This window comes from Ornithodoros turicata, chromosome 1 (assembly GCF_037126465.1).
Source record: "Ornithodoros turicata isolate Travis chromosome 1, ASM3712646v1, whole genome shotgun sequence".
NCBI lineage: Eukaryota > Metazoa > Arthropoda > Arachnida > Ixodida > Argasidae > Ornithodoros > Ornithodoros turicata.
The window spans coordinates 75,950,536-75,965,963 of NC_088201.1; the positions used below are offsets into that span (position 1 = coordinate 75,950,536).

Here is a 15,428-nt window from a genome sequence, read left to right on the forward strand (position 1 = left end):
CGAGTAGAAAAGTAACGCGTTACTCCGGTCGTTACTCTGCATTCACGCAAATTATACCCGTCTTTGTGTGCCTCAGCGAAAAAAAAAGAAGAAAAAAGGAAAGTTCAACAGTGGAACAGCTGAAATAACCCAAAAATATGCACGTCTACTGTAGTTATCGCCCTGGAAGACGTTGACCCGATTGTGGAAGATCATGCGTGGAACTTCCCCATGACTCACTAAACCTCCAAAGCTACCACAAAGGTACCACCACACTGGTGTAGGAACAGATTAGGGGGAGAGACCCTGAAATTCCAGAACAAAGGCTGACGGCACGAAGATCTTGACTTGGGGCAGAACATCTAAAAGATGAGTTAGTCTCTGCCGGGAAAGTAATCAATTACTGAGTAATCAATTACTCAGAAAAGTAATTGATTACTCGAAAAATTACTTTGACTTTAAAGTAACTGATTACTCGAAAAATTACTCAAAAAAGTAATTGATTACAAGTAACGCAATTACTAGTAACGCGTTACGCACAAGTCTGCCTCTAGTCACAAAAACAGCCTCAGACATAAAAATGCAGACAAAAAAGTAGAGAGCTCCAACTTAACATAACAAGAGAGAACAAAGATGGGGACACAGGAAGCTTCTAGAGTCTTGGCACATACGCGGTGACCCCTCGGTTTGCAACAAAAACCGTGGCCCCTCCCCGAACAATACTCCCATCTTTTTAAATAGCAACCGGTTGTGCAATCTCTCATTCAGTTTGGCACTGATGATGTCCGTCGCATGACGGATGAAACGTCTGAGTAAACCTCGTTATTTTGTTTATGTTTATTTACGTTAAGTCGGAGTTCTGTACTTTTTTGTCTAGTTATGTCGTCTCCCGGCTTTTGGAGTATTTTTGCATAAAGATGCAGGCTGTGAGAGGCACATAAACACTGCTTACATTGCTAACATGTCTATCACAAGACATGTGAAAGGATTGCCAAATTAAAATTCAATAATACAAAAATGATTCTGAAATACATAATTCCAATAGAAGGGAGAGTAAACACTGGAATAACAGGTGAAGGTAAAGCACTGAAGTGTTGGGATTCTTCTGATGTGTATGATATACTGCTCTATTTAACCCATGACATATATGTTGTCAAACATTAACTTCTTGCATTCAACATCAAGATGCTATACCTATTCCATCTAAGCGACTCGTCTTTACACGGACACGTGGCACACCATTTTGGCACAAAGATTGATATCTCTGCTTGTTGGACATATCAAGCAAATACTGTGCCAAAATTGTGTTACCTACATGACATGCTGCATCTGCTGAGATATGTTACGGGAGAAATACTCCTGAAGCGATTAAAGGAAGTGCATACGAGTACATATGCTTTGCAAAGTTGTTCAAAAGTTCCAAGTAGTTGTTACAAAGTATGTTCGTGTTGAATGGGCAAAGCAATAGTCATCTCATAACAAAGTGATGAAAGAAACTAGTGAGAAATGCGAAGCCGCAAACACTGTTGCATGGCCATGTTCACAATGGCCAATGACGCTTTTCACTTTTTGTACCGCGGACTGACTATGCTCAATGAGTGGTTTGCAGTGTTTATGATTGATGTAGGCCATGGCAACTACCGTTGAACTTTGCAGATTGTGCAATGATATCTTTTGTGAACAAGACAAACCTCAATATATTCCCATGTAATTTTGATCCTACAATTACTTGAGTTGAGGGTTTCAGGTATTTAGGTGTGCACCTCTCTCCTGATATTTAGTGGAAATCACACAGTAGTTACGCATCCTCTAAGCCTCTTAAAAAAAAGTCTTCTTGAAGTGGACACGAAAACTACCTTACACAGACAGTACACTGCTGGCATACAAAACCCTTGTACAAAGTGCCTTGGAAACGGTACAAATGACATCATACTGTTCATCATAAAAACAAATGACATCACACTGCTCAACAGAGCCACCAATTTGGTACAGTTGAGCTACGCTCAAAGCTAGGGGGGACGAGTTCGCGTCTAAAAGGCACGGTCTTGAGGGGATCACGGTGGTCTCTGAGAGAGCAAGCGACTTTCGGTCCTACTTTTCTTTCAAGAGGAGGCAGCGAACAAGTGCCCATTCGTGGAACCCAGCCCTCCCCTTCTGATTTGTTTCGGTATCACTCTGTCTACCAATGTCATGATGACATTTATATTCTGTTGAGTTTCTTACGTGCTGTCCGGGACATGTATGTAGGTAGGTATGCCAAGAAATTTTTTATTAACCTTTTTTGTAGTTTGAATCCCTCGAAAAACCATTGCACAGCACCAGAACACAAAGGCTACATAATGACCCAGTTTCACCAACCTTTTCAGCATCTGAAATAAGATGAACGGTCATTAAACTATCTGCTTCACTAAAGGAGTTATTACTGAAATATTCACCACATCACCGATGGAAAAAAAGAAGTGTCTGGTAAGTTCAAGGATTGGCAACCCTTGATATTGGTTCAGTTAACCAGAGTTGGTGAAACCGGGCCTATGGAAGTCACCGAAACATCCATCACATCACAAACCAAAGTTTGGAAAAAGAATTGAGTGCTAGCATGAAGTTTTGGCAATTGTGATTAGCATTTGAACTGCTGCCTATGTAGCTGCAGCATAATTACAAGTATTCAGAAAAAGTAGTACAAAATTTGAGGGTACTCTACTCTATCTTCCTCTGCATGGTACTAAAAACTGTGATGATTCCAAGTGCTCATCGTCTTGGTCCAGATTCTGTAGCAGATTTATCAGCGATTTGTGTTCCTATTTGTGGTACTGTGGCAAACCAGCCACTCCACCCACATACCAGCATTCCTAGGTTACACATAACATGTTGTTGAAGTGTATACGAAGAGGGGAGTCAAGTCCTGTAGATCACATAAACAAAATACAGAAACCGACACTGAAGATTTTTGTTTAAGTTTAATTTGTACAAGCTTTCGCGTGGACCTCCACGCGAAAGCTTCTACAAATTATACTTAAACAAAAATCTTCAGTGTCGGTTTCTGCATTTTGTTTATATAACATGTAGTTATAAGAGTGGTTTAAACCACCTCGCAGAAGTTGCAGATGTTGTTCATCAACTTTATTTTGAGATGGACAGGGTATTTCTTTGCCTGGGGCGATGCTCTACCCCATAGCTGCTTGTGGTGTGAGGAAGGAAATAATGTCCCATGGAGTTCAAAATTGCCAAAAAGAGCTTTGAGAGCAGGCATTCGTGGGCTCGATTTAGCCATAGGCCAAGCAATTTTAGAGAGGGGGGCAGGAGTTCAGAATATAGAGAGATCTGCAAATGGCAGTTTGGAAAGCTTGGTAGTGTGGGCAATGACACAGAATATACTCTGGGTCTTCTACAGCACTGCAGTGACAGTATCTGAGAGAGTCAACTTGCCTCAGGTGGTAATGACACTGAGCTGTAAATGCCCCATTGAGTCACAGTCCATGAGTCACAGTGCACCATCTTGGCGAGAAGTGTTTTGTGGCATCCAAAAACCAAGCTCTGGGTCAACATTGTTCAGTATAGACGGGAGGAAAATGTCAGTTGTCCATTGACAGGAAGACTATTTATACAATCCATTGATGTGTTGGTGAACGAGATCTGCTGTCTACATGACCAGTAAGAGTCCTTTGCTATCTCTCACTGTGATTTAATTAAACACCTCTCTCATGTGACGGTGTTCCCGGCGCAGTTTTACTTTGCTGAACCACTTTTCGCGACTCTTATCAAACATAACATTAGCGGTTCATCGTAGGCTGAGGCCGAGGAAAGTAAGAGACGTTTACATGATGTTTACGTGATTACCGTCGTGACAAATGGTCGACACAGCAGTTTTGCAGTACGTTTTCTATGTTGCTCATCCTGGACATTTTTCGCTACCCGATTTCCTGTCCAAAACAGCTACGACTGCATCAATGTCACTTCACCCATGAATTCCTTCATGAGTTGCACGCGCGTGTTAGCACACCAAGTCGTTACACGTCTGAAAAATACCTGACGAAATCGGCAGAAGAAACATATGCTTTATTAGAGCTTGCAGTGATTATCCTTTTTATGCAGCACATCCCGCAACACCATACGGCTCCGTCGTTGCTCCATTTTCTCAAATAGCCTCGTCCCCAATCGTAGCCGAATGGCCGAACCGCTGAAGCGTTGTTTTCCTACGCGTAGTTATTTACGCCTGTAACTTATTTAAATTAATGCATAATTGAGAGATACATGCTGAATACGACACAGAATTGCATAAAGACTCGTTATTCTGGAGTGTGACCTTCTTAAACCCTGATTTTCTCACGTAAAACCATGCTCAGAAAACAACCAAATTGCACACCGGCTTGACGCAACAAATAACCATTTTAATGCAGACGTTTCGTCTCCCATGCGGGGGACATCATCAGTGAAAGCAAAATGAGAGGCGACCGCAACCAGCGGATTACTTAACTAGGTCGGCGAACACTTCGGGGAGGGGGCCGCGATTGGTATTACAGCCCTCCCCGAAGTGTTCGCCGACCTGGTTAAGTAATCCGCTGGTTGCGGTCGCCTCTCATTTTGCTTTCACTGATGATGTCCCCCGCATGGGAGACGAAACGTCTGCATTAAAATTGTTATTTGTTGCGTCAAGCCGGTGTGCAATTTCGTTGTTTTTTGATCATGACTTCTCCTGGCTTCTGGAATATTTTTGTAAAACCATGCTTAACACTGGACTGCATAGACACATTGTGATTTATTTTGACAGCTTGAATTTCAAAGGATTGGAATTTGAAGAGTGGATTTCTTAGCGTGGATTTAAAAACTTTTATTATTAAGAGTGGGTAACAGGGTACACCCGACGGGCAATCCGCAGCCAACAGGACAAGAAAGCCTGTCATTAACAAGAGCCATGAGTACTGCTACCAACTGCTCGGACAGATGGGAATTTCAGGACTCAAGTGGGCTGACCTCGTGGTCTACTCTAGGGATTTTATCCTTATTGATGGTGTTCGCTTTCCCGAAAACGAGTGGTTACATGTGGAATCCAAGCTCACGCAATTTTACTTTGAATTATTGCTACCCACCATTTGCCAGGAATAAGTGCCACACAATAAATATTGGTGTCAACTTCCCAAGCTTTATTTTTTATCACGACTGCTTAGCTTTGAACATAAGAGGACTAAAATAAATTGCACTTGTCAGTGCTCACAAAAAGCATTTGAGTTTTGATCAACTTATTCTGCACTTTTAATAATGGGGTTTTGAGAATTGGTTAAAATCACGCAAACAATCCAGATCTGATTGATCACTGGGCCCAAAGAAAGGGGGATTGCACGGTCAAAAATGTTGAACGATTTGATACGCTGGATTCTTCTCTGCACATGGATCCTTAATGCGGCAATGTCCTGAGTTTCAAGCACTTCCGCCTGTGTGAACTGGCCCTGTCGAAGAAATGGAGGAATGTTCAAGTGGACGTCCAGTGGTTCTAAAAGGTCTGCTATTTTAAACCCTTTATCGGCCATGATCGAGTCATTTCGACTGAAGTCCATCTGCAAGAAGCCACTCCTTATGACGCATTCTCTGTCGGACGTACTGCCAGTAAACAGATCCAATACAAATGTGACGAGCCCACTTGGTGCTATGCCTACCAGTCCCTTGAATGTATTGGTCACCTTGTAGCTCGAATAAGTCCTTGACTGTAGCACGAACGAACTCGGTGCCTCACACCTGACCTCTGTAGCGTCAGTTATGACACGTGTGGTATGGTATTTCTCTTTAAATGCTTCTGCCATGGAACGGTCTACAGTTTCACGTGACTGCCAAAGGGGCAGTTGCCCAAGTTGCAGATACATGAAATTGATCCATGTCGTTAAGGTCCTTGACACACAGCTTTTTGAGATTCCAAACAGATGTGCCAGGTGCTTGTGAAACAGGCCCAGTCTCAACTTTACAAGTACGAGAAACAGCTGGTTCTCGACACTTATACCCATATTCACCAACTTACTTAAACCATTAGTTTAGTGACGTCGGGTTTAAATGGATCACGTGAGACTTTCCTTCGCCAATCCTGGATCACCTCACCATGCTCTATCACCTGTTGCTGTGAAGGTGAAGCCAATGGCACCGCACATAGCGAGCTTCCTGCACGGCGCATGCACATTTCGCCAGAGTCTGCCAGAAGCGGTTGTGACCGGTAGGCCTAATCCCCGGTTCACGAAGAATTTTTCATCAAATCTTGGGTAAGTTTTGATTGATATAGTTACTAGAAGCGCACAGGAGATGGATTTTATCGCAATGGGACGAACATTCGCTTCAAATATTCCATTTCGATCATCCACCCAAAGCTACTTAAACCGGCGGTTTAAGACCCATGTATTTGAATGGGACGTATTTTAAACTAGGGGAGGGGCTAGTTTAACGTCGGCCTAAGTACGTTGCAACTCTGAACGTGTGCTGAAAAAACTATCGTAGAGTGGTTGTGGTAGGTGATGTTTCACTAATTCGAAGACTAACTGGTAAAAATTAAGCAGAATCGTTTTAAATGCACGGTTAGTAAAGAAAAGCGGCATAACGCTTGACCGGGGGCACGAAATGCAGCAGTTGTTTTTAGAAGGCGCTATTGCAAACTCTTGCATGGTAAACGTAAAAGCACCGTCAAAGTGTGGTCAAAGAGAGTGCCATCGACATGTGCAACTGGACAAAATCCAGATACCAATCAATGGACCAAGAGAGCGTGCGGATGGACGAACGTCAATGTGTATCTTCAAAAACAAAGCATAAGTAGTGCTGGCTGTGCTGGCGCTTATTATGAGTGTCATCTCCTGCCTGTGATACACACTGTAAGCACCCCTGTCATTGTACAGTAGGAGCAATAACTTGCTAGATGGTTGTTGCGAGCCCCGATAGAGAAATTGAGGGGCGTTATCCACTGGCATGTTTATTAACCATCCCAGTATCTATCGTCTCTTTGCAGCGTGTCTAATCTCCCGAGACATTTAACCGTGCAATAGGACTGATCATAAAGTGCATTAGCGTCTTGCGGCTGTAGTGTGGATACTATCGAGGCATGGAAATATTGCATGTTGTTGCACTACAATGAACACGAAATTTGAGCAGATTTTGCGTTCCCAGATTATGAAAATAGCGGAGCAAAAGCGAACGAGGTCTCCATTTTCCCTGGATTCACATGCAAGCATAGATGAAACTGAAATGTGTGTTTTACTTATTTCAGCATGCCACAGCAGAAGAGACCAATGAAAAACAGTTCTTCAGGTATTGTGTTACTAAATATTGTGCATGGCCACATGACTGTTGTCAACTACGTAAAGAAAGTTAGCTTGTGTTAGCATGGGTGCAGATTTGTCCTGCCAGTGCAGCTGTTTATATATACACTGAGCACACGAGCACGTGGAAGAACGTGCACCTATGTTAACAGTAGCTATCGTTCTTTTACGTTATTGACAGTTACCGTATGGCCGCATAGTTAATTGCTGTGTGCATGTGTTCAGTGTGGATATAGTCATCTATATCCACACTGAACACATGCACACAGAAATTAACTATGCGGCCATACGGTAGCTGTCAATAACGTAAAAGAACGATAGCTACTGTTAACATAGGTGCACGTTCTTCCACGTGCTCGTGTGCTCAGTGTATATATAAACAGCTGCACTGGCAGGACAAATCTGCACCCATGCTAACACAAGCTAACTTTCTTTACGTAGTTGACAACAGTCATGTGGCCATGCACAATATTTCCATGCACTCATGCTACAGTTATGGCAGCCACATTTCCATTTTGATGTTGCATGTACCAGCTGGCTACTATTATAATTGGCAATACCGTCTATTGAAAAGTATGTAGCCTATATGTTTTGTTATATTTATCTGGAAGGTGCTATATGCAGTAATTGCAGTTGATCTACATTTCAATTTTAAATGCAGCACAATGTGAGCAAGGGAGCTCAAAGTTTCTGTACACATTGCCCTTGATTCCTATGCAATTCAGCTCTTTTGCAGTACACCTCAGATATATTAGTGGAGCCAGCATGTGGAATGTAGCAAGGATTTTTTTTCCTTGTGCGCCATTGCTCACTTATGTTCTCATGCGACTTCAACTAATTGAGCATGGTATCGAGAGTGCATGCCTCTATATGAAAACAGTCATGCTTGTCGAACTACGTAATAGCATTTATTGTCTGAATATAAACAAAAATCTCACGAATACAAATTTGTTGTGATGAATTAGTCCACAACAGAGAATTTTTGAGAAAGGATCTCCAGAATATCTGTGCTTATACAATACACAAAAACTGTCAGTGATTGGTCATGTAGTTAACCTCAAAAGTAATGATGCTTCCAAAAGGTCTCCAGCCTCCTTTGGCACACTGCTGTGTAGTATCTTTTGCAGAAGCAGTCCTACAAAAGCAGATCTACTGTTACCAGAGGATAAATCAAAATAGAACAGCTGTCTTCTTGAATGTTTTCCAATGTAGCAGCTGCTACATTGGTATGGTGTTACTATAACAGAACCCCCAAGAACACACCCCACACCCCACCGCCCACACCCCACATAGTCAAGCAGGGTAAACATGCACCCATGTTACACTAGCTCTCCTTCTTTTATGTTGTTGATAGCTATCATATGGCCACAGAATTTATCCATGTGCTCAGGTGTTGAGTGTGAATATAGCAACAAACAAAAAAACAGTGTCCCTTTTGTGTCTCCTGAAGCTCAAGGCTTTTCTTTCAAGCTAAAATGTATGCATGCTGTTCTGCATCATTTCTGTGAGCAGGACTGTTAGAAATTGTTTGACGACACTGCAGCTTTACACTGGTGTGATCTGTGCACTCTTGTTGCGTAGTCTCATATCCTGTACAGATAAATCTTAAGAATGGGAGAACACATTCCTATGGAATCATGCTACATGATTTATTATATACTCCTGGAATCATGCTACATGATTTATTATATACTCCCGCATTCACATTGCAATCATGCTTCTATTTATCGCGAATGCCACAAACCCTCTAATTTGGTGTTGTGCCTGTCTTCAACATCCCAGGGAACACATGGTAGTCAACTAGACGTCCAGACCTGTTCTAGCCCTAGACTTTAGGGATAGTGCCCAAACTAGACGTTGACTAGACGTCTAAAAGTCTTACCATTATTTAGACGTCTAAAATTAGTGATTTACTAGACATCTTGTAGACATTTAGTAATTGACGTCTAATTGTAGACGTCTTGTAGCTGGCCTTGTATGTACCACATATTAGAAATCATCAAGATTTTTGTTTTATTAGCTTTTTAAGAGGTGTGAACACATTCACACATCAAATACAGTCACTATATTATAAGAGGTGGTTCTAAGCTTAGCTTTCAGGCTTACAAAACTGAAGTTCAATTGTTACAAAACATATGCAGGAAACTGAATTACTTGATGGCAGAGTTAACATAATTGTGGTGTTCAAGTTGTCCATGAACCGGCCCTGGTGAGTGAGTCTGTTCGCCTTCTGATCCCGAGATCGCTGGTTCGAACCCGGCCAAAAACAGCAGCAACTTAGTGCCAGGATACAGGTTGCTTAGACATGCCATCTTCCACAAGGGACATTAAATACGGTGTGTTGTGTGGTGAGCTTTCATTGCACATTTAAGGACACTCAGGTGGGCAATCCACAGACCGACTGCTGTGGCGTCGCTCATGATCTCAGTTGTCTCGCAATGTAAACCCCAATTGTTATTAAGTCTTCCATGCTGGTATTTGTCCACAAGAGTCGTCACAAGAAATCTAAAAAATGTAGCCAAATGCAGAAAGAGAACTGGAATTAGGAGGGCCATCCAAAAATAAGTTTCCCGATATTTGTTATTCAAAGGAAACACCACTAGGACAAACTGAATGGTGTAGTAGTTGGGTGTGACATCCCGGCACTGCAGATGTTGTTTAATGGAGTGCCGTTCACCTAATGTGTCAGGCATTCAAGCATGGATGTAATATTTCCGAGTATGTCTGACTATCCTAGAACGGAAGAGTTATCCTATTTTTCGTTAAAGAATAAAAGAGTGAAAGAGTACTTTAGAGAATATCCACTGACAGTTAACACCTGTTTATACAAAACACTTTACAGGCATTGAAATGGTGTGTCCTCTATACAGGGTCGTGAAAATCTGCACAACGAACAGTACAGTGGGAGATCAGCTATAACACCACGAAACGACGTTTCTTTTCTGAAATTCCGAGAATTGTTAACGGAGACTGGCGGGTCACTGGTACTGCACTCTGATACTAATGAGAACAAATTTCCTTCAGCATGGGCAACAAAAGTTATGCGAGATGGGGGCCACATTTGCTCGGTAACGTTTGTAAAGAGCAACGAATGAATGCAGCTTGCATTTTCCTTCAATGGTATCAAGACGGTCAAGATGAATTTCTTGGAACAATTTTTATTAATGAAACCTGGATGCATTATGCAAGTGCTGAGACAAAATACCATAGGAAGTCATGGTGGGTGCCCGGTGAAAGCATTCTGAAGGAGGTCAAACTCGCGTTTTCGTCTGGAAAGGCTATGCCGACAATGTTTTAGGACTATCATTGTGTGCAACTTGTAGATTATCTCACATGCACAATGACAGTAAATGCAGATGTACTGCGAGATCCTGGGAAAGCGTCAAACTACAATGAAACAAAAACGCACAGGACTTGGAAGGGTGCAGTACAACCACGTCAACGCTGTCTGCACTCGTCTTGAAAGACTCGGGATTTGTTCCAGAAATTCATCTGGAAATTTGCCAAAGAGAGAAAAAGTACACAAGCGAGCTGGTACAACGTTGAAATAGGAAGCATCACCTTGAGCATGAGGAGAATGAAGTATACAGGAGACACACAAACGTGAGTTTCCTTTTCGTGGGCTTCCTGTATACTTCGTTCTCCTCGTGCTCAAGGTGATGATTCCTACTTCAATGAAAATTTGCCCAATCTGCTGTTCCATCTTCCTCTCAAAGCACCCCTCGGCAGTCACCAATTTGCAAGTGATCATGAAACACAAATTGATCAGGTGAAATGCAAAGTGAATGCCTCATTTTGTAAACAGGGCATAGCATGGCACAGACAACGTATTGAATACTTGGTATCACAGTATCAAAAATGTTCAGCTAAATAAGGTGACTGTGTTAGGGAGTAACGTTGAGCTCTAATCTGTACATAAATTTTTTCAATGTTGTCCTATGGGTTTATTATTTTGATCACAGCAGAGGAACTTTTGTTGGATGATCCTCATACATGAAGGAAATTCCTTATTCTCTTACTTTCCATCACACGTGTGTGGAGCAGCAAGTACAATCTGTTTGCAAATGATCATACTGAGGTAATAAAACTGGACTCTGCAACAACCTTCAGAAACTATGCAAGGAATGGACCACATTAACTTTGTCCAATTATATTATGACCAAATGGATAGTATGTAGTCTTTCATGTTATGTGAGTTGTATGCCCATATATTGTAACAAAAGATCAGTCAAATGAAGGCAGTCTGACTGAGGTATGTAGATAATTTAAATAATGTCCATACATATGATGATCCGAGTGTTTTTGGCTCACTGACATGCATATACACTGACAGCATCCACAACTAGAAGACATTACCAAAATCTAAGTGCTGTGAAGTAATATTTTATTTTACTGAATATATATCTTTTTTTCTTAACGGAAGCCCGCATTTGTTCGGGGCAATGTTTTTTGAACTAGCGTTCCTGATGGCGTTACCGTTGCTGGTAAATGTAAATTTTGTACGAAGTAACTCCCCTGCACCAACACCTTAGCACCAACCGCTACACCAACTTAAAGAAATCAGCAACTAAATTATTGAATCACTGAAACGTCAATAAAAAAGTCGACGCCGACGAATCGTGCAGCGCAGCACTATAAACCATAGCTCCACAAACACAGAAGCACTTTGCACATACTGTGGGCAGCAGATAGCAGATGTTGCTGCACATAACATTTTCCCACAAGCTACACAGCTGCAGCAGTAAAATGGAATCTGACGTGACTCAGGGATTTCAGAACCCTTCAAAAAACCTTGAAACTGCCCATGGTATCTCTTTGAAACCACTGAACAGGCAATGCGCTACATATTAGGCACACCTGTAGCTCAGTAGCAAAGACACTGATAAAATGTTTGCAAAAAGAACAGCGATTTTCAACACATACATCACAAAATACGACACTCGTCGCTGCAACAACGATGGCGATTGCATAATGATGATGATGTTGGTGTAACTTCCGCTGGATTGGCATATGTGTTATTTAACATTTAACCTCCACCACCCAATTATAATGAACGGCCACGGAAATTAAAGATATTACAAAAAATAAGTACTCAATAAGCACGAGCTAAAGCAATGGCAATGACGCCTGCCCGTCTACCCAATCACCATCCATCATCCATCCATCCAACCAGTTCGAACCAGTTCAGTTTCAACGGTTGAAACTTCAAACTTTCCGGACGCGCAACGGGTAGCAGTTGGAGTCTTCGCGGCTGCATTCCACTGGTTGTTATACGAAAATCTTTCGAAGTTCTAATCTCCCGCGCGTTTTGTCTTGCAATTTTTGAGCATAGCGAGAACGTACGCCGTGCTGTCCAGTGATAAAAGCTGTTGAGCACAGCAGAGCTCCCAGAGTACTGTGGTGGACAACGTTTCTTTGTTCTCTGGCTTTCCAAGTTTAAGGGGTGAGTTCACTCTTCATTAAAGTATGTGCCTGTTTCTGTGCACCAAATCGCATGTAGTAGAGATGCGTGGCATAATATTGGAATATCGTTTCCTTTATTCGTATCACCGATTGAAGCATATTGGAAGTGTGGGTTGACCTGACTGCACTTGCATTCAAAGTAGTGATTAACGTTGTATGTTCGGCAGTACAACGTTTCATTAAGTGCCTTGGTTCGTCTTTGTGCTAAAACAAATACGGTATCACTAATTAACCATCGAGATTAACGAGTTTTCGATGACTGTTGAAGTCTTGAGTAAACGAAAGTCGACAGTTATGGTTTGCAGGGCGGACATGCCGGAACATAAATGCTGGTTAGTTCATTGTCATGTCAGCCCGACTTCGGTTGTTGCATTTTTCGCTGGTAGTGAAACTACACACTGAAAATTTTGCGCAAGTACTTTTGTTTGCATATCATGGTTTCATAGCAACTGGGTTTTTCTTTTTATAGGTGCTTGGACTATCTTGCATCGGTGGATATGAAAATAGTGGTAACCTACCCTACGAAACAGCTGTTTGCACATAAGCTTAACAGTTCCCTGTGAGGTGAGGGGAAGCAGTTGTCACTGACGTGTGACTGTGTTGTCCTCCAATGTTCCTGATGTTCGATGTGCCCCCTAATCTTACTCTGGAGGGTGCCTCTTTAAATTTTTTGTCAACAAAGTATTGCAAATATAGTTGGTGGAAGACTCTAACTGCTTTCCATTTACATGGTTGTCTTGTGGTTAACGAAATCGAACTTTTTTTCAGATGCTGTGAAAGTCAGCAGGGAAGTGCGATGTAGAAGAAACGACTGCCAGAAGCTTGCTAAGGAACCGCACAACCTGTGTGGGCAGCAGACAAAATATTCATCAAACGGTACAAAACTAGTATTTTTGTGCTTGGTCGTTTTGAGACATCCTTGGTATTGTATGGAGAACAGCGTGACTATGTCATTCCGTCTTACTTCACCCAAACAGCTATCTGGTAGTAGTGCAAGATTTGAGTTCGTAAAAGGTTTATTCACTGAAGTCACCTCAGCGCCATACTATAGGTCCCGCAATGTTTAGTCCTTGCATTTGTTTGCTGCATTATGCTTTTTAGGTGACTATTAACACCAAAAATATGGAAATTGCTCAGACATTCTACAAATCACAGAGCAACAAGTTTTAAACACCAGATATACGGTGAGTATAATATGGGTAACAGCTTGACTGAAGTCTACAATAGGGCCGATGGCAGCAAATCTGCCTGCTAGCGACAGTGGCGGTCTCCTGCGGATGACGTCATGTGAATAAACTTGTATACTACTTGTACTATTTGATGTGGTGATACAGCTCTTGCTTTGTATTGTCTTTTATAATATACACAGTGTTTATTTTTATCCTGTACAGAAGTTTTGCACCAAAGTTATGAGAGCAGCACAGATGTTGTTTTAGCGTAATGGAGTGATGGAAGTGCTGCGCCAATCATGGAATGCTTAGCAGTCGCCTGCTCGACCAGGTAAGGTCGTGTGTCACGAGAAAACGCCTGTCACATTGATGTATTTTCACAGCGAAAGCTGTTACATCCTCATTTCCCTGAGATCCTGGCAGCGTCCGCTAGAGCCCTGTGCAGATAAGATTTTTAGCATCCGCGTACATCTTATCCGATCCGCACCGTTGCATACACAACCGTTTAGATCCGCAAGTTTCGAAGGACGCGTAAACACAGCCGGAAGAATGTTGGTATAATTTCGGATGCCTCCATGCTCTCATGGAAGGACTCATGGCGACAAGCGAAGGTAAACCTTTCAACAAACGCGATATGGAGAGACTTCTGGAACGCTTCCTCACCGGTGCTCGTGTGGACGCCAAAATGCCTTCTCTCCCGTCTTGGCCGTGCATGGTCAAAGGTGAACCCGGACATGTGCTCGCTGTCGGTGCGCAATACAAATAAATTGCTAGTAGAAAAATTACAGCATGCGGTATATCTGCATCCGACCTCGAGCCATCCGATCCGCACACCGCAGAAAGTGATAAATTCTCATCCGAATCCGCAAGTATCTTACGGATATCCGCTTCCATCCGCGGATGGTGCAGGGCTCTAGCGTCCACATCAGGTAGTGACGCGCAAACAGATTTTCAGCTGTTGCTGCAATTTGTGTTGTGTAGCTGTAACAGTTCTGTGATTTTTGTACGTGCAGCTTCTTTTCTTTGTGTCTCTCAGATCAGTGTTGATACAGCTTTTGCTCTTATGTGGCCAGACAAGCATCCCGTGAAAGAGTGTGCATAGCCACTAAACAAACTAGTTAGAACTAGCAGGCTACATAATGCTTTCTGACATGTTTTGTTCTATTTTCTAGCCACAGTGAGTCATTGGAGGCAGTGCTGCAGCACCAACAATCACTCATTAGAAGAAAGGAATGAGGTGGCCATCAACACCCTGCTGCCAGTTCAACACTCCTCAGTCAAAACACAAGATGCCTGCTTGGCGGCAAAGTCAATCCAGTTTTAGACAAGAGTTTTGTACCGTAGACTTCGTGTGTGGTTTACTGCAAATAAATGTTTATGCTGAGATCCGTGTTGCTATCAATTATATCATATTTCTGCATGAATGCATGCCAGGACGGTAGCAGGACTAGTCATGGTCTAAAGTAGGTCTAAAGGTGGCTAAAGTAAGGTACAGGAAATGTATAACCCTAGACCTGTCGCCTGAATGGAG

General features: G+C 42.4%; 2 long non-coding RNA genes across 3 annotated transcripts; one reads left to right on the forward strand and one right to left on the reverse strand.

Moving 5' to 3' along the window:
- Positions 1 to 9,261: 9,261 nt before the first annotated feature.
- LOC135378407 (uncharacterized) lies at positions 9,262 to 12,218 on the reverse strand. The gene is made up of 2 exons (XR_010418365.1): positions 12,189 to 12,218; positions 9,262 to 9,770 (listed from the first exon to the last, which is right to left on the reverse strand). It is a non-coding gene; the product is annotated as an uncharacterized LOC135378407 (long non-coding RNA).
- Positions 12,154 to 14,190, forward strand: LOC135378406 (uncharacterized). 2 transcript variants are annotated; one of them, XR_010418364.1, is made up of 4 exons: positions 12,154 to 12,708; positions 13,198 to 13,292; positions 13,497 to 13,604; positions 14,120 to 14,190. It is a non-coding gene; the product is annotated as an uncharacterized LOC135378406 (long non-coding RNA). The 2 variants fall into 2 exon arrangements; XR_010418363.1 differs by lacking the exon at positions 14,120 to 14,190 and having other exon boundaries at positions 13,497 to 14,028.
- The last annotated feature ends 1,238 nt before the right edge of the window (positions 14,191 to 15,428 follow it).